Raw genomic sequence first — 26861 nt, 5'->3', positions numbered from 1 at the left:
GGTTAATCTTTAATAAAAAGTATCCTTAAAAAAAAAATAAAAGCAGTTACAAGCAACTTCTAGAATTCATTTTGGGTAACATGTCCAGAGACACATTGTTTTATTGTTTTTCTTTGGTTTTCTATGGTAAAGCTGATTAAAGTTGGGAGTTAAGAAAATCTATATAACTTGAGAATGTTTTCAGGTAGTGGTTTTATGCAGGGCTAGTGTTATGCAGTTTAAAACCAAAACCTTAGAGTCATATAACATTAATTAACTCATTTATTAATTGTGGATTATTATTACTGCTATTATTATTTTGCCTGAGAAATGACCAAACTATATACAAGCCAGGAATTAATTCAGGTTCTTGGCAATGGTTTAAAGTTTCTTTAATAGATTAGAAATTAATTAAAAGCCCCTTGTATGTGATTTATTAATATTCATATTTATATTTTGAGACTCAAATGAATTTAAAAATTGAAGATCGTTAAATGATTTTAGCTACATGTTGTGTTATGGCAAAAATATATATTGTAAGGTTTTTCATTTAAGAGAGTATTTACATTTATGTTGCTTTTAAATAGAAAGTTGCTAAATGTAAAAACATTTGTTAATATGTTTTATTTGTTAATGAAAATGATTTCATAGACATTAATAAATCTTCACTTTCTTGACTACTTTCTAACATTTTAAATTTATTTTAGAATACAGATATTTATTTTTAAAGGGATAAGTAAATATATTTAGAATTCTCATTCACTTCAATGAAAGAGAGTTTAAAATCTCCAACAGGATAATGAACTTTTTACTGGGATTCAGTTTGACTGTCTTGTATATGATTTGACAGAAGTAGCTAGTGAAATCTAACCAAAACCAGAAATCAACTGAGAGTATAGTCAAGAAGGAAAAAGGAAGACTTGGAGGAAATGATATTTTCCCATCAGTGGATAGGCATGCATACATTAAAGGCATAAAAGCCAGCAGGCGGAGAAACAAAAGCTGTATACTGAGGATTCTGCAAGTCTGAATTAACCACATGGAAAAAAAAAATGAAATCATTCTGCTTAAACTTGTTCACTAATAAAAGGAGAATCGCTTTTGTTAAATATGCTTGGTGTGATTATCAAGCAAAATTTTTTTCTCCCAGACATCTATGAATAAAACATGTGTTTGAGCACTAGGTAAACAAACAATAAATGGATGAGTTCAGTTGCAACATAATAACATTTTATTTAGAAAACATATATAATCATATTTGTATTGGCAATCCAAATTTAATGACTTCTTTCAGTAAAATTAAAGTGCCTCACAAATAACATCTTATACATAAGGACTGCTTATTCTTTGCCCATCTTTTTTCTATTTTTCCAAAGAAACAGATTTTGAAGGTCTCTGCTGAACCCTGTATAGACCAGATGAAGTGTGATTTCTCAGGAAAAAATGTTCTTTTGAATCATCTTAATTTTAGGTTACAGATGCTGTAAAAATAAATTTTAGAATACATTTCTAGGGCTGAGAGAGAAAATGTTCTCAAGTCTAGTGTGGCTTGGGCTGCTTTGAACAAGGCTCTGTGTGTAGCTGAACCACAGCCTTTGGCTTATTAGCCGTTTCATTAACACAACATCTTCTGTAAACTATGAATGAGAAGAAACCATTTACAATAAGGAAAGCAAACAACAGAATGAATTTCCTCTGTTGGTGTTTTATAAGACTGTTAAACAGAAAATGGAGGGAAGAACTCTCTTTAGACGATATCACTTAATTAAGTAAAGCATCCTAATCAGAGTCCCCTCCAATTGTAATGACTGTAGGGAGTCAAGTACATTTCTGTCTATATTAGAGTATCTAACTGCAATGATTTATTGATATTTATTTTAGAAGTACAACACAAAAGCAATAAAACAGGAGAAGCAGGGAGAAGGGAGCTATTGCTTACTGCAGTTACAATCAGAGCACTTCAGCAGAATTCCTGATTTTCTTGTGGGAGGTTTTCCTTTCTAAAATAAGAGCACATTTTTAGATGAGAATGTTCTTTTCCCGCATTTGACTTCTATTCCAAATATTCACTGTGACGTTTCTTTGTCCACTGGGTGAATCATTGATTCACTTTCTTCTCTGCAAGAATCACTGCAAATGAGTGGATGAGCACCTGCTGTTTTCTGCAGTGACATTCCTGGATTGCATTCTACACTGATTTTAGACTTAAAATACAGCTTCTCTGTATGAGAGAGATTTGAGGCAGGAGAGTCAATACACTGGATAGTCAGACAGACATTGGCTGCCCTCCAAGCTGCACACAGCATAAACCTGTTTATCTGCCGCATTTCACAAATCTCAAAAACACATGAATAATCAGGCAAGCAACTGGATAAGTGATTCACACTAGGGAATCTAACCAATATTCTGATGAGAGGGTCCTATGATGCTAAGACATTGGGGCAAATAGACTTATATTGTAGAAGTTGCACATAATAAACTTGATTAGTGGTTCAAAGGAAAAAACATTGTATATTAAAACAGGTGTATATGGAATATACAGATATCCCAACTCTGTGGATTTTGGTTGGATATTTATGTGCAAGTTATCTAGATAATTGAGTTCAAAAATATACTTTCAGCCATACCTTTCTAATAATTTGAGCAATGTGCCTTTGGACAACTTAATATTAGTTATCGAGATAATTTATTTCTAGATTCCTTGATCTAAATATTGGAGGCCAGTGCCTTAAAACTCCAAAATACAATAACATATATTTAAAATTAAATTACCAAACATGCTTAGAACCTACTTTGTGGAAGTAAACATTTCTCAAATAGTTACACTTATTTTTATAATTGAAGATTATTTGCTTGGTTGGGTTGGGAAGGCCCCTTGGAGTAGGAAATGGCAACCCACTCTAGTATTTCTTGCCCGGAAAATCCCATGGACAGAGGAGCCTCGCAGGCTATAGTCTATGGGGTTGCAAAGAGTCAGACATGACTGAGTAACTGAGGACACATACAAAATTGCTTGGTAATAAGTGAATTAGGCAAGCAAAGTTACAGTTATTGATATATTTACTGTTTTATTTACTTCTCTTAATTTCTATTATTCCTTCCTGAGTTCTTTCAACCTCTCTCTTGCTTTTTTTTTTTTAATCTCAAAGGTTATTATTGTGCTTTAGCATTCAGTTGTAAAATGAACGTTCTCAAAAGTTTTGATGGTGGTGGTTTAGTCGATAAGTTGTTTCCAACCCTTGTGATCCCATGGACTGTAACTTGCCAGGCTCCTCTGTTCATGGGATTCTCCAGGCAAGAATACTAGAGTGGGTTGCCATTTCCTTCTCCAGGGATTTTCCCAACTCAGGAATCAAAGCCAGGTTTCATGCATCGCAGGCAGATACTTTACCAACTGAGCTACGAGGGAAGATTTGGGGCTAGTTTTGGGGCTAACCTGAAAAGTGTGCTTTGGTTCTAAAGATCTATTAAGATTTTTTATGAATTTCAGGCTTGCATTACTTCCATAAACTAGATGTGGTTATAATTACAGCAAGATGAATTGTCTGTTTGCTTGGTTTGCCTGTCTTATTTAGCTTCTAATATAGACCTACCATGTTAGTACCAAGAGAAGTAGGTACATTTGCAAACACAAAATACTATTCCAGAGAAAAGAAGAATCATATAAAGCATTTAAATTAATGTTGTGTACCCTACAACTTCCTTTTTCTGTATTGCAGAGACAAAGACTAATTGATAAAACTTTTGACACTGGAAAACTTGGTTAGATTAGTAACCAAAGATGTCATCATCTTAGCAACAGAAAATCTTGGAAAAGGTAGGTTACCTGGAAATTGATATTCCAAATGAAATGTTGCTACTTTCAAGCTTGATTAAAGCCTTGCCCCAAGGGAACCTATATTTGGATCTATTGTCAGTTGTACTGTCAATTTTTTTCTTGCTTTGACATTTTCTCTTTTTCTTGTTTCATCTCAGGTTTTCTTTCTTCAGGATCAGACACAGATTGAATGGCTCCACTGATCAGGATTTGAAAAACCAAATCGCAGAACCTACTGCTTGGTGTATGTCTGCCTTGAGCAGTCTCTTCTTTAGCAACAGGACACTTGCATAATATGGGAGCATCTTTTCTTCTTCACTTCTCCCTGATTTTGTAAAATATGATCAATTTTTTTCATAGTTTTTAAAGTTAACTTCATGGGAAATCTCATTGTAAACACAATGCAAAAGCTAAAATGCATCCCTTGAAAGATGAGTGTAGGTAAGTGTCAGTTCTAAGTTTGGGGGTGATCGAGTTATATTAAAATTATTGCTAATCTCGTCAACAATCTGAAAGCTCAACACCTGGATTTTTGAAACCACAGGAAATTTCACTAACCTCTCTGTGTGACTTGGATTTTGAGTGTACATCCATAAAGTTGTAGTTGTGTCTGTGAGCCTCAACTGAGATCAACCATAGCTTTTCCCTCAGCCACACAGAACTCTTTAGGAGGATTTTTAAAGTGGTCATTATTCACTATGACCAAAATTTCAAAAATGGTTGCTAAACCCCATAAAATGCTATGGGGTATGCTATATACCATAGCAACCTAAGAAATAATAGATTGGTTGTGAGAGAACTTTTTACTTATAAAAATAATACAAACAGGATATAAAGTTTTAAAATGTTCCCCTCTTTCCCCCTTGCCCCCTCATACTCAATCCCATTCCCTGGTATGCTCAGTTGTGTCCGACTCTTTGCAACCCCATGAAATGTAGCCCACCAGGCTCCTCTCTATGCTCATGGGATTTTCCAGGCAAGAATACTGGAGTGAGTTGCCATTTCCTAATCCAGTGTGTCTTCCTGACCCAGGGATCCGACCCATATCTTTTATGTCTCCTGCATTAGCAGGTGGATTCTTTACCACTAGTGCCACCTGGGAAGCCCCATTCCCTGGTGAATAACTGTTAATAATAGTTTTATATACATATATATATATATTGGCTTTGCTGCATGCCTTGCAGGATCTTAGCTCCTTGACGGGGGATTGAACTCAGCCCTTGCAGTGAAAGCGCTGAGTCCTAACCACTGGACCTCCAAGAAACTCCCTCTCATATATTCACAGACACTTTAAAACAATAATTTTATTCATTTGTTTATGGCTGTACTGGATCTTTGTTGCTGCTTGGGCTTTTTTCTGTTGTGGAGAGCAGGGACTACTCTTCAGCTGTGGTGCATGGGCTTCTCATTGCCGTGGCTTCTCTTGTTGCAGAGCTCAGACTCCAGGGCAAGTGGGGTTCAGCAGTTGCACCATGTGGGTTCAGTAGTTGTGGTTCCCGGGCTGTAGAGCACAGGCTCAATTGTTGCAGCTCATGGGCTCAGTTGCTCTGCAGCATGTGGGAATCTCAGTTCCCTGACCAGGGATCAAACCCGTGTCTCCTGCATTGGCAGGCAGACTCTTTATTACTGAGCCACCAGGGAGGCCTCTGACAGACATTTTTTTATTCACAAGCAAGTGTATCTTCTTTTAAATCTCAAGTAACATCATACAATATATTTACTCTTCTGAACTTCCTTTTATTCACTTAGCAATGTATTTTGGCTGTATGTTGCCCTATACATGGGTCTACCCCATTCTCCTAGAAGTTGCACAGGGTGTCAGATAATATGATATTATGGATCTAATGTACACATATCAGTGCATATTTAAAATGTTTTCTTTTAGGCTTTTTCAAATAATAGTTTAGCAAACATATGTGTATTTTGTGAATTTTTATAAATTTTGGTAGAATTAATTGCTTGAAGTAAAAGTGCTAGATAAAAACACATTTACAATTTTTGAATGATATTGTCACATTATTGATACAACCAAAGACGGCCTTTCAATTTACTTTCACTCACTGTTGAGAGGCAGGTATTTTGACAAGGGCTGAGGGGAGTTCTGTGTGTGGCACACTCGCCTGCCATCCTGTCTCTTCAAGAGTGGCTTTTCTACATAGTTCAGTGGCAGCTGCAATGGTACGTGAAGGCCTAATGGAGAAAGAGAACATTCCTGTGGGCTGTGTGCTGGGGCAGCAGCGATGGCTGGCCAGGGGCAGTCCTGGGATGGTGAGGGAATGAGCTGGGAGGTGCAGCTGCCATCATTAGGACCAGGTCTGAGCTTTCACCACAAGTTGCTAGCAGGCTTCCTGACAAATGTGGGGGTGGGTCACAGAGTAGGATCAGGAGTCATTCACACAGGCTATCATGAGAGTGGAGATGGAGGAGAAGAAGAATCATATCAAACACACACACATGCCGTAACACAACTTCTCTTTTTGTTCAGATTCTTTCTTAATTAATTTTTATTGGAGTATAGTTGCTTTATCTGTTCAGCCAGTTGTGTACTTAACCTTTTTGTTTTTTTGCATCTTGGGCCGGGCTTTTAAGTTAGGGCTGGTCTCAGTCACTCCTGACTGGTCTTCAGCAGGCAGGGGTCCTCCAGAAATCGTCTCCATTTACTATTCAGCTTCTCTGTGTTCAAATAGCCCAGAACACTTATGTGACATGTCCCAGTCACTGGATTTGAAGACACATCCTCATCCTTGAAACTCCTACTCCTTAGTCAGTATTTTCATCTGGCCTGGTATCTTGTAAGTCCCATTTTTATCCTTAAATAGAAACTTGGAAGTGCCTCTTAATTTACACCCTAGATTTCAGCCTTTTAAGTTGAGGGTTCCTTTAATGTTCTTAAGGATATAGTTACATGAGGAAGTTTAGTTTGTATTCTGCATTAACATGCTAGGTACTATGTAGGGGCTGTGGATACAAAGACCAATGAAACACAGCTCATGCCTTCCAAAAGCTCATAAAATAGTGAAGAGAGCGCAAACTGAAGTACAGGCTACTCTTTGTTAAGTAAGATGGAGGTATTTAATAAACGTTCTATGAAGTCCCACTTCTGGAAATGTATCCTACAGATATATCTGTATGTATATGAAAGCACATAGACGAGTTGTTCACTGAAGCATTGTTTGTGATGGTAAGAGTTAAGGAACATTTTGAGTGTCTGTTGACAAGGACGCTTTACGGGGTTTTAATAAATGCTCACTATCTATTAATAGGAAATGATCTCCAGGGTGTATTTCTCTATGGAAGAAGCAAGCTGAAGAATATGTATAGCATGTGTTGCCTTGTGTATATGAAGTATAGGAAAATTAGATAGGAAAATATAGGAGAATTAATAATGTCTGCTTGAATATGCATAAAAATATTTAAAGACCCCCCAAAGAAACAAATGCACATGCTTACCTCTAGGGGGCATCAGGAATTAGTAGGGTGGATGGGAAAAAGTGGTGAAGCACAGCTTCTCAATGCATGCCTTTTTATGTCATTTTAACTTTTGTACAATGGGAATGTATTATCTATTCAAAATTATATTAAGTGTATTTGTATTATAAAATTCCCCCTCTCAAAGCTCTGCATTCTCTGGAGGTACATGGGAGTACTTAGCTACATTGATTTGGGCTTAAGATTATTACATGGGACCGGACAAGGAGACCCTGAACAATAGAAAGTAGCCTTTTTAGAGATCATTGACTTTTTCTTACCATATTGTTAGACCCACTATCTCAAGGAAATTATATTCAGCAGAGCTAGGAGGAAGAACTTCTCTACAAAGTTCTCAGCAATGAAATTTCTTATAAACATGGAACATATGTAAGAAATGGAGTAGATTTCATTCTTTGAACTTCCTACAGGCCAGGCTGTTCAGAGTGGCCATCTCAGGTTTCCCGTGATGACTTGGTAGGAAAGATATAATTTGCCCATTCCTTGAGTTGACCTGCTGAAGTCATGAAATTGAGCCCTGTGAACATTTTCTTCTTGAATTTTTAAATACAGGTCTTATGCTGAGTTACAAAGAAGAGAGATTACTTGCCTTGCCACAGAAATGCTACGTTTCTTTGACAAGCATGTGCTCCCTGAATTTCCCAGAATACCACATTAAGGTGATTTGGGGAAAAGCAGCGGGATAGAATTAGATCTTGAGAATTCTTTGGTCATTTCTGTGAACTGAGATTATGAGGTTATAAAAAAATGAGGTAGAGAATAAATAGCTTGCGAGGAAAAACGTGTTGATGGTAATTTCATGATTATAAAAGACGGTGGTAGGAGATGGTTGAAGAATGATACAATCATCACACAAACCATCCAGGGACAGAAAAGACTGCTGGTGGAGGAAGGAGATTTTACTTCCTTGTACGTGTCTGCCCTGAATTTCCTCACTACGATGTCAATGACGGCTACTATGACAGCTGCCACTCTTCCTGCCCTTTTTGGCTCATTTCAGCCATTTTTGTCTGTAAGATGACACCCAAGTGATAAGCCCTGAGCACCAAGGGAGCTAGTGGCAAGTGGCTGGAAACATGGGGGTGGGTGAGCGTGAGAGCAGGTGACTCAGCACCTTCAATTCACCAGTTTATTTCAATGCCCCTCTGCCCATCCCGTATCATTTAATCTCTCAATTGGTCTCAAATCAGTCCCATGTTAAAATCCTGATGACTTGGGAACAAGGCTTCCAGAGATGACAAAGTGGCCTTATAACTTATTCAGCCTAAACCTAGTATCAGGTTCTTTTCCAAGTACTAGTGAGTCACTCTGTTTATGTGATTACCATGCAAACATGAGCATGTTAAGCGAGCTATTGCCAGCGATCAGGGCCACTTGTTAACATAGCATCAGTAAGAGCAACTCAGGTGAGAAACAACTCTGATGATAGGTATTTAGCCCAAATGTACATCAGTTGCAACTCCTTAAATGTATTCTTTTACCAGCTAATTGAAATACTTTATCAGTGAAAGTCTTGACACAACAGTTACACAAACACACATCTAAGAACATGGGGAAATTAAATAAGACAATATACACTTTAACAAAATGATGGCTTAATTTATACTCCCTTTGTAATTTTAACTAAATATTGTGGCGAGTATTTCTTACTTTAACTCCTAAGTATATGGGCATTTATTTCACACAATATAAAAATACTTCAGGAGGCTGTGATTAACGCCATGGTATTCAGGCACAGTTTATAGAGACTTTCAGTCAAAGACAAAAGGTCCAAGTGGATGATAAAACACATGAAATAGACATGTATATATACAACCAAGGACTTAATTCAGATGTCTCGTGTCAGCTGAGCTCCAGTTATTGGCTTATCAGGAACGTCTCCAAACAAGCATGTTCTGTACCTGGCTCAAGGCTGCCTTGGGGACCAGCCCCTGGGTAGGGTGGCTAGATAAATACAGGGTGCCCAGTTACATTTAATTTCATGTAAACACTGAATAATTTTTAGTATAAATATGCCCCAAACATTACATGCAACATGCTTAGGCAGACGTATGCTGTAGCTCTTATGTGCTTACTCTTCAGGCAAGATGCCTCACACGTTTGAAACCCCGAAATCCAGACTTTCCCTCTAGCACCATAGTCTGCTTCTTTTTATTGTGTATTGCCTTACCCTCTATTGCCTAAGCTTGCCTCTTCCTAAGGGCTTCCCTGGTGGCTCAGAAGCTAAAGAATCTGCCTCCAATACAGGAAACCTGGGTTCAATCCCTGGGTCGGGAAGATCCCCTGGCGAAGGGAATGTCAACCTGCTTCAGTATTCTTGCCTGGAGAGTTCCATGGATAGGGGAGCCTGGCAGGCTTCAGTCTGTGGGGTCACAAAGCGTCAGACATGACTGTATTAGCCTCTTCCCAAAAGAACATTTTGTTCATACTGCTTGTTTTCAAAGAACTTTTTAAATGTTAGTGATTGGATAGAGACAAATGTTGCTTTCCCATCAGTTGTAATACAGAGAAAACTCTCTAAAACCTACTTTCTTCTTTCTCTCTCTCTGCCAATTTTGAGTTTTCAAAGGCATGTCCTTAAGGTTTAGCGCTAGATTTAAAAGGGTGGACAGATATGAAATAAGATAGGAGGTTTTTTTTTTTTTTCTGACAAAGCTTATATGCCTGGGTTGGTTTCTAGGGATTGTGGTAAAGGCAGTTTCTCAAAGGTTTAATTTAAAATTTTTAGGTCAAGCCAAAGGCCACCACTGGTAACATAAACAACATGTTATGGTGAACAGCATGTTATGGTAAGGAAATGAACAGCTGCTGCTGCTGCTGCTGCTAAGTCGCTTCAGTCATGTCCGACTCTGTGCGACCCTATTAGATGGCAGCCCATCAGGCCCCACCGGCCCTGGGATTCTCCAGGCAAGAACACTGGAGTGGGTTGCCATTTCCTTTTCCAATGCATGAAAGTGAAAAGTGAAAGTGAAGTCGCTCAGTCATGTCTGACTCTTAGCGACCCCATGGACTGCAGTTTACCAGGCTCCTCCATCCATGGGATTTTCCAGGCAAGAGTACTGGAGTGGGGTGCCATTGCCTTCTCCGAAATGAACAGCAGTATGGTAGAATAAAGAACAACAAATGTAGAGCTGTCAGATTTGAGGTTGAGGGCTTGCTCTGTAATTGAAGCAGCTGTGTACTTTAAGCAAGTCCTTCGGCCTCCCTGAACCTCAGTTTCTTCCTGAGTAACAAAGAGGGCTTAGTGGGGCAAGTATGGAGAGGGATACTTGTATAGAAATGATGTGTAAACTTCAAGTTCAATCTAGACGTTTGCAGTGATGATGATGATGAAGATGATGGCCAAGACATAAAGAGATGTTACAGGAGGTCGTTTGTTAAAGAGATATTTCATTTTTTTAGACTTAAAAATATTTACTTATGTTTTTATTTTTGGCTGCTGCTGGTCTTTGTTGCTTTTGGGGGGGTTTTCTCTAGTTGTGGCAAGTGAGGAGCTGCTCTTTGTTGTGGTGCTCGGGCTTCTCATTGCGGTGGCTTCTCTGTTGTAAAGCACAGACTCTAGGCACTCGGGCTTCAGTAGCTATAGCCACGGGTTCAGTAGTTGTGGCTCTCGGGCCCTAGGGCACAGGCTCAGTAGTTGTCGCGCACTGGCTTAGTTGGTCTGCGGCACGTGAAATCTTCCCGGACTAGGGATGGAACCTGCGTCCCTTGCATTGGCAGGCAGATTCTTATCCACTGCACCACCAGGAAAGTCCTAAAGAGATTTTAATTCAGACCCTAAAAATTTTAATACCTACTTGGTTCACAAGATTATTATACACAAGAATATTGTTCGTATATGAGTTAAGAAAGAAACAAACCCAATTCCATATGCCTTTAAAAGAAAGCTTACTAAAAGCTTTTGTGTATAAGAATAAAATTTTTAAAAATTGAAGTGTAGTTGCTTTACAATATTATATTAGGTTCAGATGTATAGCATAGTGATTCAGTCTTAAAACAGATTATACTCCATTAAAATTTAAAAGCTACAATTTTCTGTGCTATACAGTATATCCTTATTGCTCATCTGTTTTGTACATGGTAGTTTGTATAGTTTGTATCTCTTAATCCCATACCTCTATTTTGTCCCTCCCGGCTTCCTCTCCTCTGTGGTAACTGTTAGTTTTCTATATCTGTGAGTCTGATTCTGTTCTGCATTTATTATACATTCATTTGTAGTATTTTTTAGATTTCACATGTAAATGATATCATACAGTATTTGTCTTTAACTAACTCATTTCACTAAGGTCCATCCATGTTGTTGCAAATGGCAGAATTTCATTCTTTTTTATGGCTGAGTAATATTCTATGACAGACATACACACCACATCTTCTTTATCCATTCATTTGTTGAGGGGCATTTGGGTTGCTTCCATGTCTTGGTTATTGCACATAGTGCTGCTATGAATATTGGGGCGCATGTATTTTTTTCAAACTAGAGTTTTCATTTTTTCCAGATAGATACCCAGAAGTGGATTTGCTGGATCATATGGAAAATCCCATGGATGGAGGAGCCTGGTAGGCTGCAGTCCATGGGGTCGATAAGAGTCAGACATGACTGAGCGACTTCACTTTCCCTTTTCACTTTCCTGCATTGGAGAAGGCAATGGCACCCCACTCCAGTACTCTTGCCTGGAAAATCCCATGGACGGAGGAGCCTGGGAGGCTGCAGTCCATGGGGTCGCTGAGGGTCGGACACGACTGAGCGACTTCACTTTCACTTTTCACTTTCACGCATTGGAGAAGGAAATGGCAATCCACGCCAGTGTTCTTGCCTGGAGAATCCCAGGGACCGGGGAGCCTGGTGGGCTGCCGTCTATGGGGTCGCACAGAGTCGGACACGACTGAAGCGACTCAGCAGCAGCAGCAGCGTGGTAGTTCTGGTTTTACTCTTTTGAGGAGCCTTTGTACTGTTTTTCTGTAGTAGTTGTACTAATTTACATCTCCACCAACAATGTTAGGAGGGTTCCCTTTTCTCCTCATCCTCTCTAACATTTGTTATTTGTAGATTTTTTTAATGACAGCTATTCTCACAGGTGTGAGATTATATCTTATTTTTGTTTTGATTTGCATTTCTCTAATAATTAGCAATGTTGAGCATCTTTTCATGTGCCTGTTGGCCATCTGTAGGTCTTTGGGAAAATGTCTATTCAGGTCTCCTGCCCATTTAAAAATTTTTTTAAAATATTGAGCTGTATGCTGCTACTGCTAAGTCACTTCAGTCGTGTTCGACTCTGTGTGACCCCATAGACGGCAGCCCACCAGGCTCCCCCATCCCTGGGATTCTCCAGGCAAGAACAGTGAAGTGGGTTGCCATTTCCTTCTCCAATGCATGAAAGTGAAAAGTGAAAGTGAAGTCACTCAGTCGTGTCCGACCCTCATCGACCCCATGGACTACAGCCCACCAGGCTCCTCCATCCATGGGATTTTCCAGGCAAGAGTCCTGGAGTGGGGTGCCATTGCCTTCTGTTTGTATATTTTGGTTGTCAACCTCTTGTCAGTCATATCATTTGCAAATGTTTTCTCTCATTCTGTAGGTTGTCTTTTTGTTCTGTTGATGGTTCCCTTTTTGCTGTGCAAAAGCTTTTAGGTTTAATTAGATCCCATTTGCTTATTTTTACTTTTGTTCTCTTTGACTTAGGAGATATAGCCAAAAAATATTGCTATGACTTATGTCAAAGAGTGTTCTACCTATGTTCTCATCTAGGAGTTTTATGGTTTCAGGTCTCATATTTAGGTCTATATATCCACTTTTCATTTATTTTTGTATATAGTGAAAATATGATTTTTACAGTATAATTTACTTAGGATTACATTGAAGAAATGGAAAATAGAGTGACATTCTGAGAAGCATTTTGTTTAAAGCCTTTTATTTTGGGTCAATAGTCACTCAACAACCAATCTATTTATTTTGTACAAGCCTCAGACACATTATTATTGTTGTTACTATTTAACATTATAGCTTGGAGTTTTTGATGCACAGAGAAAGCTTTCATGAGGTATTGAGTCTATCCATTTGCTCAGTGATAAAGCAGAGGATGCAAAAGAGGAAAATTGTACCAGAGGTCCTCTGATTCTTTTTTTAGCATTTCCATCCTATGCTCAAGGAAGGTGAAGGTTTTGGGAGGACTGAGCCCTCAGAGCTCTGAGTACCAACTCTGATTGGAGGATATTTATCCTTGTTTAATTTTGCTTCATTTATTACTCTATAACCAATACCAGTCCATCTTAGAGGAGATCAGTCCTGGGTGTTCATTGGAAGGACTGATGCTGAGGCTGAAACTCCAATACTTTGGCCACCTCATGTGAAGAGCTGACTCATTGGAAAAGACCCTGATGCTAGGAGGGATTGGGGGCAGGAGGAGAAGGTGACAACAGAGGATGAGATGGCTGGATGGCATCATCGACTCGCTGCACATGAGTTTGCGTAAACTCAGGGAGTTGCTGATGGACAGGGAGGCCTGGCGAGCTGTGATTCATAGGGTCACAAAGAGTCAGACACAACTGAGAGACTGAACTGAACTGACTGAAAAACATGAAATTGCAAACTAAAAGTTACTTTTTGCCACCAAATGAGCAAAAGTTAGAAAGCATGTTAACATGCAGTTGTGAAACAGTAGAAAATTGCTTACTCTCTTACGCAACTGAAGAAGTGAGTAATATTATAATAATAAAATACTCCAAACATATAATAATTTTGAGGAGAGGTGATCAAATTTGGAAAACTCAGCAGTGGCCACAGAACTGGAAAAGGTCAGTTTTCATTCCAAGCCCAAAGAAAGGCAATGCCAAAGAATTCTCAAACTACTGCACAATTGCACTCATCTCACACACAGTATTCTTGCCTGCAGAATCCCACGGACAGAGGAGCATGGTGATGGACAGGGAGGCCTGGCATGCTGCGATTTATGGGGTTGCAAAGAGTCGGACATGACTGAGCGACTGAACTGAACCAAACCAATATATATGTGTTATAGGAAACTAGAGAATATGCATAAGCAAAAAGAAGACAAGTTTTCCTAACTCTGCCCTCCAGTGTACAATAGGTGTGGTTGTACCTGTAAGATGCTGCTGTATTCAACAGAACCAAAAAGCACAACGGTGGCGTCTTCCACAAGCATTGTAACCAAGCACATGCGAGATACAACCCAAGACGTGTGCGTGCGTGTGTGTGTGTTTGTGCGTGTGTGTGTATGTGTAATAGGATGGCAAGCTCTAGAGAAGGCTCCATTTCGGTCATCTTACCTACCTTGCTTTTCTCTAAAACCAGTCCTAAAACTTGTTATTAATACTAAAGTGATAAAATGATGGCTACTTCCTGGCATTTGACTAACGTACTCCTGGACTAAAAGCCTTCCTCTGGTTCTCTCTGATTCTTTGATTGGGCTTAGGCAACTCTGTCTCCCCCTCCAGAATTTCTGGGCTAATCGTTCTATTTATCTTGTAGGGTTGTTGGAGGATTAAATGAGGTAATACTTTGAAAGGGTTTAGAATAGCACTGGGCAGGCCCATGATGAGCCCTCCTCAGTATCAACTCTAGAGTGGCTGCTGTCTAAATTCACCTCCCCAAGAGGCCCCATTTTCTGCTCAATGTGCTATGAGAGACTTAGGCTTAAATTGTGACTCACCATTTACTAGCTATATGTCCTTGGATAAATTAACTTCTTGGTGATGTGAATTAGCCCCACAAATATAGAGCACATTGTGTGCCAGATTTTGCCAGGCACTGCAGACCCATGGAGAACAGCTTGAACATAAGAAGGTTATTAACCTGAGCTTGGGTAAATGGTTATAAGCTGAGATCTAAAGGTTTGAAACAGTCTAACCAGAAAGCTAGGAGATGGTGTTTCAAGTCCCACAAATAGCCAGAGAGAGGAGGGTACCTACAGGAGAGCAGGAAGTATCAATGGGCCGTGGTGTGCAAAAGGGGTGTGTTGAAAACTAACTTGAAGAGGATCTTGCAAGCCGCATTAAGAAGTTTAGACTTTATTTTAGGGAAAGTAGCAATCTTTCCCTATTGGAGAAGGAAATGGCACCCCACTCCAGTGTTCTTGCTTGGAGAATCCCAGGGATGGGGGAGCCTGGTGGGCTGCCGTCTATGGGGTTGCACAGAGTCGGACACAACTAAAGCGACTTAGCAGTAGCAGCAGCAATCTATAGAAAAAGTCTTAAAGGAAAGACTGACATAATTAGACTTGCACATCAGAAACATCCCTTGGACTGTATTTCAAAGGATAGATTAGAGACAGTGGTGGGGCCGTGGGGGAATTGGCATACAGGTGAGTGACGGTAGGTTATCAATTGAATGTAGTGCCACAGTGGGCAAGGAGAGTGCCTCATGGGTGAGGGAGAGAGGAAAGACTGGTTAAAGCTCAGAAAATTCTTTGGCCGTCCAGCGGTTAGGACTCCATGCTTTCAGTGCAGCGGGCCTGGGTTCCATTCCTGGTTGGGGAACGAGGATCCCACAAGCTGAGCAGTACTGACCAAAAAAAAAAAAGTCATAAAAGCTCAAAAGTTTCTGGATTTGGTGGTGGTCCCATTTACCAACACAGACATGAAACTAGGGTAGTTTTGGGGGGAAGATGAGTTCAGTTTGGAACATACTGAATTTGAGGTTGGAAGAAGCTGGGAGCGCCCACTGAATAGCTAGACATGTGACCCTAAAGCTGAATCAGCACGCAGTAGGTGTTTAAAGCCTTAGTTCCCTTTACCTAGCACCTGTTTCCTCACTGCTCGCCCTCAAACCATTTCTCTGCTATCACCTCCTCTCTATCTCTTTTTTTATTTTTAAGGCATTTTGGTATATTTCTTTCCAATATTTTTGTGCTTTTGGAAAAATATAGTTGAAAACATACTGTATATATTCTTTCACTTGCTATTTTAATGTTACTATTTTAACTATGATTTTTAATAACTGCTAGATAGTTCCTCTTTACAGATATACCAAACTTCACTTGGGCCATTTTTCCATTGTTAGGCATCTAGGTGCTCCTGTGTTTACAAACAAATCCTTGTTCCTGTTGCTGATTATTTCCCTACACCAGGCTTCTAGAAGTGAGACTACAACGTTAAACATTTTCAGAGGAATAAGAAAGCTAGTTTCATATTAAGGATTGAAAGTGATACAGCTGTTTTTTCACCAGCACAGTACTAACTTTTCAAGTCCCACTGATGTTATCACCAAAGTGGGGGGCTTTGTGACTCATTCATCTTTTGTATTTTGTAAGTAGCATCCTCTTCCTTATATTTAAAATACTAACCATCTATTTGTTTGTAATGTCTCACACTGTTCGGTTGTTTGCTGTTGTTCAGTTGCTACGTCATGTCTGACTGTTTGCAACCTCATGGATTGTGGCATGCCAGTCTTCCTGGTTCTTCACTATCTCCCAGAGTTTTCTCCAATTCATGTCCATTGATTCAGTGACGCTATCTAATCATCTCATCTTCTGCCACCCTCTTCTCCTTCTGCCTTCAAACTTTCCTAGCATCAGGGTCTTTTCCAATGAGTCGGAGTCCTTCCAATGAATATTCAAGGTTGATTTCCTTTAGGATTGATTGATTTAATCTCTTTGCTGTCCAAGGGACTCTCAAGAGTCTTCTCTAGAATCATAGTTTGAAAGCATCAATTCTTTGGCACTCAGCCTTCTTTATGGTCCAGCTCACATCTGTACGTGACTACTGGAAAAACCATAGCTTTGACTAGATGGACCTTTGTTGGCAAAATGATGTTTCTGCTTTTGAATACACTGTCTAGGTTTGTCATAGTTTTCCTTCTAAGGAACAAGCATCTTTTAATTTCATGGCTGCAGTCATGATCCACAGTGATTTTGGAGCCCAGGAAAAGAAAACCTGTCACTGCTTCCACTTTTTCCCTTTCTATTTGCCATGAAGTGACGGGACCAGAGGCCATGATCTTAGTTGTTTTTTTTTTTTTTTTTTTTAGTGTTTCGTTTCAAACCAGCTTTTTCACTCTTCTCTTTCACTCTTATCAAGAGGCTCTTTAGTTCCACTTCACTTTCTGCCATTAGAGTGGTATCACTTCCATATCTGAAGTTGTTGATATTTCTCTCAGCAATCTTGATTCCAGCTTGTGATTGACCCAGTCTGGCATTGTGCATGATGTACTCTGCAAGTGAGTTAAATAAACAGGGAGACAATATACAGCCTTGATGTACTCCTTTCCCAATTTGGAACCAGTCCAAATCGTTCCATGGCTGGTTCTAACTGTTGCTTCTTGACCCACATACAGGTTTCTCAGGAGACAGACTAAGGTGGTCTGGTATTCCCATCTCTTTAGGAATTTTCCACAGTTTGTTGTGATCCACACAGTCAAAGGCTTTCACATAGTCACCATTCAGAGAGAACTATATAGATTTGATCCCTATATTCTAAAAGTTTATGGTCTAAGAGAGAAATACCAATGCAGGCATGCATGCTTAAGATTTACCAAAACTGTTAAAACTACAACGTGGATGGACTCCAATGAGTTTAGGCAATCACATTTAAAGGATCAGGACCGAATTAACATTTATTACTTAAACTTAAGGGAGAAGAGATCAGTGGGGACCAGCTGGGACACCCAGTGTTCACCTGGACCAAACGTGTAGCCTGCTCATGCCTTCTAAAAGTCTATTATAACCTACTTCCTCCTCTCTTCCAGTTCATAATACCAAGTGGCTGCCTTCAGAAATGCACTGTAACCCCCTTCTTGGTCCTTTAACTTCTTCCCCCGTTTCCCTCTTGACCCACCTTTCCCATGTCACTTTCCCGTCTCCCAGCCTCAGGTCTCAGACTAATCCTGCCGTTTATCATCAGGGGTGATGAGTGGCACTACCGGATCTCCTGTCTCCCTGGAGTTGTGTTTGGAAAGCACAGGCCCTGACTGTGGCTATCTGCCCTCCCAGACACCATCTGCTGCCTGTCTGTCATCATCACTGCAGGTACTGTGTTCATGGGACCAGACCTTCACTTACCACCCTCCACTGCAGGTATCCTATGATGGTCCGCCTCCTTGACATGAGAGAGCCCATTCTTGGTTCTAGGAACAAATCCTTGCTGGTCTGCCTCATTCCTGCCAGAGAGAAAGATAACACTGATAGTAACAAAAAACATTTAGTGAGTGTTTGAAGCGATGGTGCTCAGACATTCAGTCCTGTCCGACTCTTTGTGATCCTGTGGACAGAGAAGCCTGCCATGAACTGAAGCCTGCCAGGTTTCTCTGTCCATGGGATTCTGCTGGCAGGAATACTAGAGTAGGTTGCCATTTCCTCCTCCAGGGGATCTCCCAAACCCAGGGCGTTTCCTGCATTGGCAGGTGGATCTTTACCTCTAGCGCCCCTGGGAAGCTCCAGTGAGTGCTTGCTACTGCTAAGTCACTTCAGTCGTGTCCGACTCTGTGCAACCCCATAGACAGTAGCCCACCAGGCTCCGCCGTCTCCAGGCAAGAACACAGGAGTGGGTTGCCATTTCTTTCTCCATTGCATGAAAGTGAAAAGTGAAAGTGAAGTCACTCAGTCGTGTCCAACCCTCAGCGACCCCATGGACTGCAGCCTACCAGGCTCCTCCGTCCATGGGATTTTCCAGGCAAGAGTACTGGAGTGGGGTGCCATTGCCTTCTCCGAGTGAGTGCTTACTATTATTCATTTAATGGTTTTGGCCCTTCCATTCTTGGCCATGACAGGAGACAGGCTATAACTTACTCCTGAAGGGATCTGATGACACATGTGGATGAACATATTAGCATATTATCACAGGCATGAAAGCTAATACTCCATCTACCCAGAACAGGCCCAGGGAGAGGGAAAAGCAAGACCCCTCCCTGTCTCACTGTCTGTGCCAAGTCCAGAGATGGTGCTTGCCTACTGCTTCCAGTGACCCGTCACAGATAAGGCGGTCATCAGAAGCCGAGGTGTTGCTAATAAGACTATTCACTGAAAGAAAGGCACTGGCTTCATTTTTGGGCAGATTCTCTTCCCGTGGAACAGTGAACCCTTTTACCTAGTCTTCCTGCTCTTCCTGAGTCTAATCTATATCTGTTTTTACTGTGTTTCAGCTACGAGTATAGTAGAAGTAAATTAGAAAGAACTTTTTTCTCCTCTATATTGGCTTCATGTTAATATGAACCTATGGTCTGAAAAGGAGTTTTCTGATTATCTGGGTATGCAGTCATCCTTACCACTGACTAATAAGAGGTAATTATCATCAAATACTCCTCCACTGAGGGGGAGCTATAAGTTGTGGCAGGTGTTTGGTGAATAATACTAATGCAATTTATTTTACAGTTTACTATCTCAGAATGATCAGCTAGTAAAACACAAATTATGGATTGGTACTTAACATTTTTTTGTTTGTCCATCCATATTAGATTTAAACTTTTTTAAACTTTGTTTTTTTAGTTATATTCCTGTGCATGAATTACATAATCATGAATACACTGTGCTATGCTAACTACCACACAGGTACTCTCTCAGTGCTTGAAGTAACCTCACGAGCCTGTGTGTGTGTGTGTGTGTGTGCCTAGTCACTCAGTCATGTCTGACTCTTTGCAACCCCATGGACTGTAGCCCACCAGACTCCTCTGTTCATGGGATTCTCCAGGCAAGAACACTGGAGTGGGTTGCCATTCCCTTCTCCAGAGGATCTTCCCAACAAAGGGATTGAACCCAATTCTCCAGCATTGCAGGCTGATTCTTTACTGTCTGAGCCACCAGGGAAGCCCCATAAGACTGATACTGATATTATTCCCATTTTACTGATGAGGAAACTGAGGCTCAGAAATTGAGCTCCAGAATAGTCTGCTGTCTAACACTGTACTATCATGGCATGGTTCATTTTAATATATTTCTTTATTTCACAGGTTCAAGTTTTTCATGACTTAAAACTTATCTCCTGAACATGCCAACTATATTTAGGAAAAGTCTCACTAGGCACACCTCATATATAAAGTAGATGTTTTTTATAATTTCATCATTGCAAAGAACTTTCCTAAAATTCTTCTGTCCTACATTATTACCATTTATCTCATAAATATATTATTAGATTCATCAATGGGAAAGTTTCGCTTTCATGTTAAAATAATGGCAAACTGTAGACTATTTAGAAGGGTAAACAATTATGGCTGGTATGAGCCCTAAATTCTTTGGAATTGGCCAGGAATTAGCATGCTCACATAAACATTAGTTGGACTGTGCTAAATCTTGGATTCTGTCTTTAAATTTGCTGCAAAACGAAAACCTTTCACTTTGTGTCCTAATGTTTCCATTTCTGGTCAGGTATAGGGCAAAATTAGGAAGTAGAGAGATTTAGAAATGCCTTTTCCACCCCCCTCCCCTGCCCACAACTAAAGTCCTATTTAGTTCAATGTTCTGAGGAGCTGAGATGGGATTAAGACCCTACTACAGTGTCTTCTCCTGGAAGAGGACATGGCAACCCACTCCAGTATTCTTTCCTGGAGAATCCCATGGACAGAGGAGCCTGGCAGGCTATAGCCCATAGCGTTGCAGAGTCAGACAGGACTGAAGCGACATAGCACAGTGTCTTCTAATGAGAGCTCTTTCCATTCTGCATTTATCAGTTGTTAATTATTCATACTGCATGATTGAGGATTTTGGAGTCAGAGATTCACCTGCAATATTTGGAATACCAGTGGAGGTCTACATGAACACAGAATTTATACAGCAGCTGGTACTAGTCAAAGCTAATGATGGAATTTCAGTTTAATAAAAAGACCCCCAACCGAGCACACCATCTTGAAAAAAGTATACTTATCAAACAGCTTTCAATCAGTTCAAGAGAGACACCTTAATTGGGAAGAGGAAGATTTGAGAGTAGTTTGTCATTGTGCCAAGTCCGGATCAATAACTTCATGTCTGTGCTTTGGTAGATGTAGCTTTTGCTTTGTTAAGTAACCATATCTACATCCACTTTACTTGGATAAGGAGATCTTTGTTTCATTTCACAGTATTAAATGATACCTTCTTTTAATTCTCTCTGTATCTTCATAATGAACATGAGTAAAATTTAGACTTGTGATTTTAAGGGTCAATGTTTTTATTTGAAAACAAATTTTATATTTTTGTAAAAGGAAAGCAGTGCCTGTGAGATGTGAAAATTTTTCATTTTTGAAAATTTCATTGAAATAAAATTATATGAGTAAAATTAAATTATGGTGGTTTACCTAACAAGGAGAAACCAGCACAAGATTGTAAACCAATTATCCTCCGATTAAAAATAAATTTAAAAAAAGGAGGTATTTGTTCCAACTAGTAGCTTTCAAGCTATTTGTAATGACTCGTCTTAATGGTACCTTAAGGGACACCGTGGATCAGCAGGGCAAGTAGAGAGGGCAGAGAGGGTGGTGGAACAGAAGCCCAAGGTGGAGGTGGAAGCAGTTTGAGGGGCAGGGCTCAGGAGTTCCCTTTCTCGCAGCAACCAGGACAGAGCGTTTCTTTCTTTTTTCCTTCCTTCCTCTCTTCTTCCCTCCTTCTCTGTCTTTCCTTTTCTCTCCCTTCCCTTAACACATAGAAATATTGAGTTTATGCAAACAATTTTTCATAAAATAGGGTTCCACTTCTAAAATATAGCTTGCAAATCACTGAACTAGATAATTCTAAGTCTTCTTCCCTCTATGAATTCTTTCCTTCTAGGAATGCTTTGATTACTATTAGGATTTTAAGATCCAGAAACAAAATAGCAAGAGAAGGTAGAACATTTTTTTGGACATACAACAGTATCTATCTTGCACTAATTGTAGTTCTGCTAAGATACAACAAAAGTTGGCAGAAATGGTATCTTTCTGACCCCCTACAGAGATATGGGACTACTATGAATAGGTCTAGGTTTTTTTGTTTGTTTTGTTTTTTGTTTTGCAAAGCAACTGTGCACAAAAGAACCAAGCTCACTTAGGCACTTAATCTACTAGATGATGTTTGGGGAGAATGATGGAATTATGGTCCAATTTAAAAAATCAGTTTCATGCATTTAGAGGATCATAAACTATAAAAGTCAAGGGGATACTTTAAGATCACTTTTCTCATATATTCACTCACCAATTAAATCTGAGTTTTTAACCAAATGTGTCAGCTACTGTGCTGGGTGTTGGGGTACTAATATAATGTCCCTATCTATGTAGAGATTATATCTTAGTGGAGAAGACCATTGATTAAATAAATAAACCTGTAAGAATATAACTACAAGTTATTATAATCTATTAAGTAAAAGAACAGGCTTCTCTGAGGTCATATGTTAGTGAACACATGAGACAGTAGGCTGGACGGAGAGAAAGTGACTGGCCTCAAGTCACTGAGGAGCGGGCATTAGTCTGTCACATATTCTCTGTCTTACCAGTTTGGTTGTAGAAGCCTAGGCAAATAATCAGGGCCAAGTGATGGAAACTAGAAATCTATGAGTTTCTTTACTGGCATCTTCACTCCTTTGAAATGTTGGGCAACCTTGAGAGACATCAGATACCTGCATTAAGAATGAGAGCTTCCAGTTTTTGAAAATTGCTTTTAAACAATTTTTTAAAATAATTGTTTTAGGGCATCTCTGCTTGCAATATGGTTGACTAGAGGCTGAAAATGGTTTGCAGGAGTAACAAAGTCCACAATTAAAGAAAAACAGTTGTATTAAAATTTCTAGGCCACAACCAGGTTCCCAGCTTCGCTGAGTCTGCTGCTGCTGCTAAGTCGCTCCAGTCGTGTCCAACTGTGTGTGACCCCATAGACGGCAGCCCACCAAGCTCCCCCGTCCCTGGGATTCTCCAGGCAAGAACACTGGAGTGGGTTGCCATTTCCTTCTCCAATGCATGAAAGTGAAAAGTGAAAGTGAAGTCTCTCAGTCGTGTCCGACTCCTAGCAACCCCATGGACTGCAGCCCACCAGGCTCCTCTGTCCATGGGATTTTCCAGGCAAGAGTGCTGGAGTGGGGTGCCATTGCCTTCTCCATCGCTGAGTCTACTTTGCTGCAAAACAAGTGGTTTTGTTTCTGTGGAAGATCCAGTCCAGATGTCTATCAATTTCTGCTACAAATTTTTGCCTTGGCTTATCAGTTAGAAGAAAATGCAAGTGAAACCATCATTATTAAAATTATGAACAGACTTCCCTGGTGGTCCAGTGGTTAAGAATCTGCCTTGCAACACAGGGCGGATGGGTGAGGGTTTGATCCCTGGTTGGGGAACTAAGATCCCACATGCCACAGAGCAACTAAGCCCATGTGCCACAACTACTAAACCTGCACACCACAACTCGGGAGATCCTGCTTGATACAACTGAGACCTGACACAGCCAAAAAGGAAAAAAAAAAGAGCCCTTAAATAAAAATGAGCCGTTAATAAACAATGATTAGCTAACAGCAACTGTAATGAGCTTTGGAGACTGAGCTAGGTGAGAACTTTTCTGATTGACTTCCCTCAATCTAAAAGCCTAAATCATAGTCAGTGCCATTAGTTTGGAATGTTTCATTTGTTCTTATACCATCAAATTTGTATTTTTATTATAATTAGAAATTATATGTACATATACATTTGATCCCTGGGTTGGGAAGATCCCCTGGAGCAGCCCATTCCAGTATTCTTGCCTGGAGAATCCCATGGACAAAAGTGAAGTGTTAGTTGCTCAGTCGTGTCTGACTCTTTGCAACCCAGGCAAGAATACTGGAGTGGGTTGCCATGCCTTTTCCAGGGGATCTTCCCAACCCAGGAGTCAAACCCAGGTTCTCCCACTTTGCAGGCAGAATCTTTACCATTTGAGCTAGCGGGGAAGCTCTCCATGGGCAAAGGAGCCTGGCAAAAGAGTTGGACATGACTGAAGTGATTTAGCATGCATGCAAACATTATATGTAAATTTCATATTAATGAATGAATGGGATTACAGCACAAATGTTGGGATTTTGTGCAGACTATTTTTTCTTTTTCCTTTTCATACCTCCTTCCTTCTCATCTCTTTTCCTGCTACCCTTACCTGTGACACAACCCTTGCTATCAAACTAGCTTACATCTTTGCATATTTTTAATCTACGATCATGTAATCCTGTGTAAGTATATATAGGGACACAGTAATATGAATATATATATATATATACATTCCCATGAATGGGCTTCTGGGGGCCTTTCTTTTTTTCTTTTTGAAAAATAGAATCATATTATATACTCCTCTCACTGGGCAATACTTCCAGAAGATGTCCCCAAGTCAACTGGTATACTTCTATTTCTTCTACTACTTTTATAGTATAGATGGGCACTTATAGTGAATGAACATTTGATGATTTCTTGAGTAGTAGGGTAGAATGAGCTCTGGGTATAAAGAAGATAAAACACTACAAGGAAAGGAAAGTGAGGTACAGGCACCTAACCATTTTCTATCTTTTTGATAGAACTGATTAGTGGAGGAAGAGACATTTCTCTTCCATTAAAAACAATTTTTTTTTCAGTATCTCAATAGCAATTTTCATCGTCAAATCAGTTTCAGACCACATATGATACTTAATTCTATCAGCCCCCTCAGAGGGTGAGAATTTCGGAAATACCATTATTCAGAAAATGAACTCAGGAAAACATTTGTAAAATCTCCTGTCATCTCAGAAGAATCTTAATACAACAAGCTACTGAACTGTCATTAAAACCGATGAACTGAACCTCCCATCTTGTTCATTTTGGAAGGGGGAATCTAACACAGAAATTGGGTTGGATAGAGAGGTCTAGGGAGAAGGAAATGGCAACCCACTCCAGTATTCTTGCCTAGAGAATCCTGTGGACAGAGGAGCCTGGTGGGCTGCTGTCCATAGGATCGCACAGAGTCAGACACAACTGAAGCAACTTAGCATTCCTGCATGCATTGGAGAAGGAAATGGCAGCCCACTCCAGTGTTCTTGCCTGGAGAATCCCAGGGACGGGGGAGCCTGGTGGGCTGCCGTCTATGGGGTCGCACAGAGTCGGACACGACTGAAGCGACTTAGCAGCAGCAGCAGCAGCAGCAGAGAGGTCTAGAATCTAGACTGTTCAGTATTTAATTCCTCGGTAGTTGCTCAAGCATTATCATATCCCTTAAAATTCCTCACATGTTAATCACATTCATCAAATGTGTTGCCACTTTAACTAAAGGTGAAGACATCTTCATACCAGTACTACCTTAGAATCTGCTGACTGACCCAGCCTTCAAAGGCAGAATCTCCTAGTAAAAATATCTCTTTATATGTACAACCAATAAAACAAAACCAGTGTGTACAATTTAATGTAACCTTACTGAAGACTTCCACAATACTATCACTATTTTATTAATGTCTTAATTTAATTCAAAACATTAGAAACAAAAGTAAATATCAGATATTGCTACAAAGTAGTGACTGTGTCTTCTGAATTATCTGGGACTCAGAGTGGTTTTGAGAGGGGGAGCGTCCTTGGATTTTTAATGGACACCTCTTTTCTGTTTGCTCATTTTTTTTAAAGGTCATGAAGAGTTGATTGAGAAAGAAGGGAACACGGAATATCTGGTTTTAGATCATCCCAAACTTGTCTCATCAATAAAATGTCACTTCAGGTCTGCTTATTTGTTGGACAGGATAGAGGTGGAACTTTAAAAAGGCCTGGAATGACCTGTGGATCCACTGGAATGACCTGTGGATTGAAGAGAAACCGTCCCAAATCAGAGATGAGGACTTTTTCACCAGCAGTTTTCAAACACAGACTTGAAGAATAATAAATTAACCTTTCAACACTTTGAAACCTTAGAAAATTGCATGATCACTGATAAATCATTAAAATCACTCTTTTCTTCTTTGAACATAATAAAGACCATTTTTCTTAGACTTGTTATATACCTTCAAATGGAATAAATACAATGAATAAACAAGCTACTTTATATTTTCAATCTAGGGAAGGAATGTTTTTGGATCCTGGATGTTAGCAGTTTCCTTTAAAAAAAATAATACCCAGGAAACCCTCTATAAATGAAAGAAATGTGTATAGTATGCAAATTCAAAGTGTGCTGTCCTCATTTACCCAGTGGAATTCAAAATAAGCCCCAACTTGTGAACATATTAAAACAGATTGAAATGGATATTAGTGGGATTTGTAAGGAGAAGCACTCCAGTCCATCAAACACGCTATGCACAAGAACTTTGATAATGTTGTTTTACTGATAATTACCTGCCGGCTGTCACCTCAACGTGGGATTTCATGCAGGTTCCTATATTTAAACATTACATTCGGAGCCAAGCCTGCAAAGACACTTATACCAATCTGGCCATGTCCATTTTATTTCACAATTATCTGTGAATTTCTTTGTGAAAAGCAATGCATTTAACTCCTTTTTAATTGTGTTTGATCTGTGTGGGCAAGAGACCCATCTATACTGTGTTCCCATTTCCCTGAACAGAGCAGGTTCTGCCTTCTCTCCCTTGCAGGCACCAGCAGATACCAGAATTACTGGAAAGCAGCACTTCCCAACGACGAGCATGAATATTCATCTGACCTGAAGAAATAGTCACCAGGGCAAAGCAAATACCTTGTATTAACTAAAGGTGTTTTAAACAGGAAGGACCA

At 39.9% G+C, this 26861-nt stretch overlaps 1 long non-coding RNA gene across 1 annotated transcript in view; it reads left to right on the top strand.

Annotated features, from left to right (window-relative positions):
• The window catches only part of LOC133234431 (uncharacterized), a 45743-nt gene extending 19574 nt beyond the window's left edge, over positions 1-26169 (top strand). Inside the window, exons 2-6 of the long non-coding RNA XR_009732138.1 lie at positions 3699-3796; positions 3955-4040; positions 18140-18264; positions 19377-19515; positions 25767-26169. This is a non-coding gene — a long non-coding RNA (uncharacterized LOC133234431). The remainder of the gene's footprint in view (positions 1-3698; positions 3797-3954; positions 4041-18139; positions 18265-19376; positions 19516-25766) is intronic.
• The last annotated feature ends 692 nt before the right edge of the window (positions 26170-26861 follow it).

Source organism: Bos javanicus, chromosome 21 (assembly GCF_032452875.1).
Source record: "Bos javanicus breed banteng chromosome 21, ARS-OSU_banteng_1.0, whole genome shotgun sequence".
NCBI lineage: Eukaryota > Metazoa > Chordata > Mammalia > Artiodactyla > Bovidae > Bos > Bos javanicus.
The sequence above is the reverse complement of the archived record's forward strand: the minus strand, read 5'-3'. Positions and strand labels throughout refer to the sequence as shown.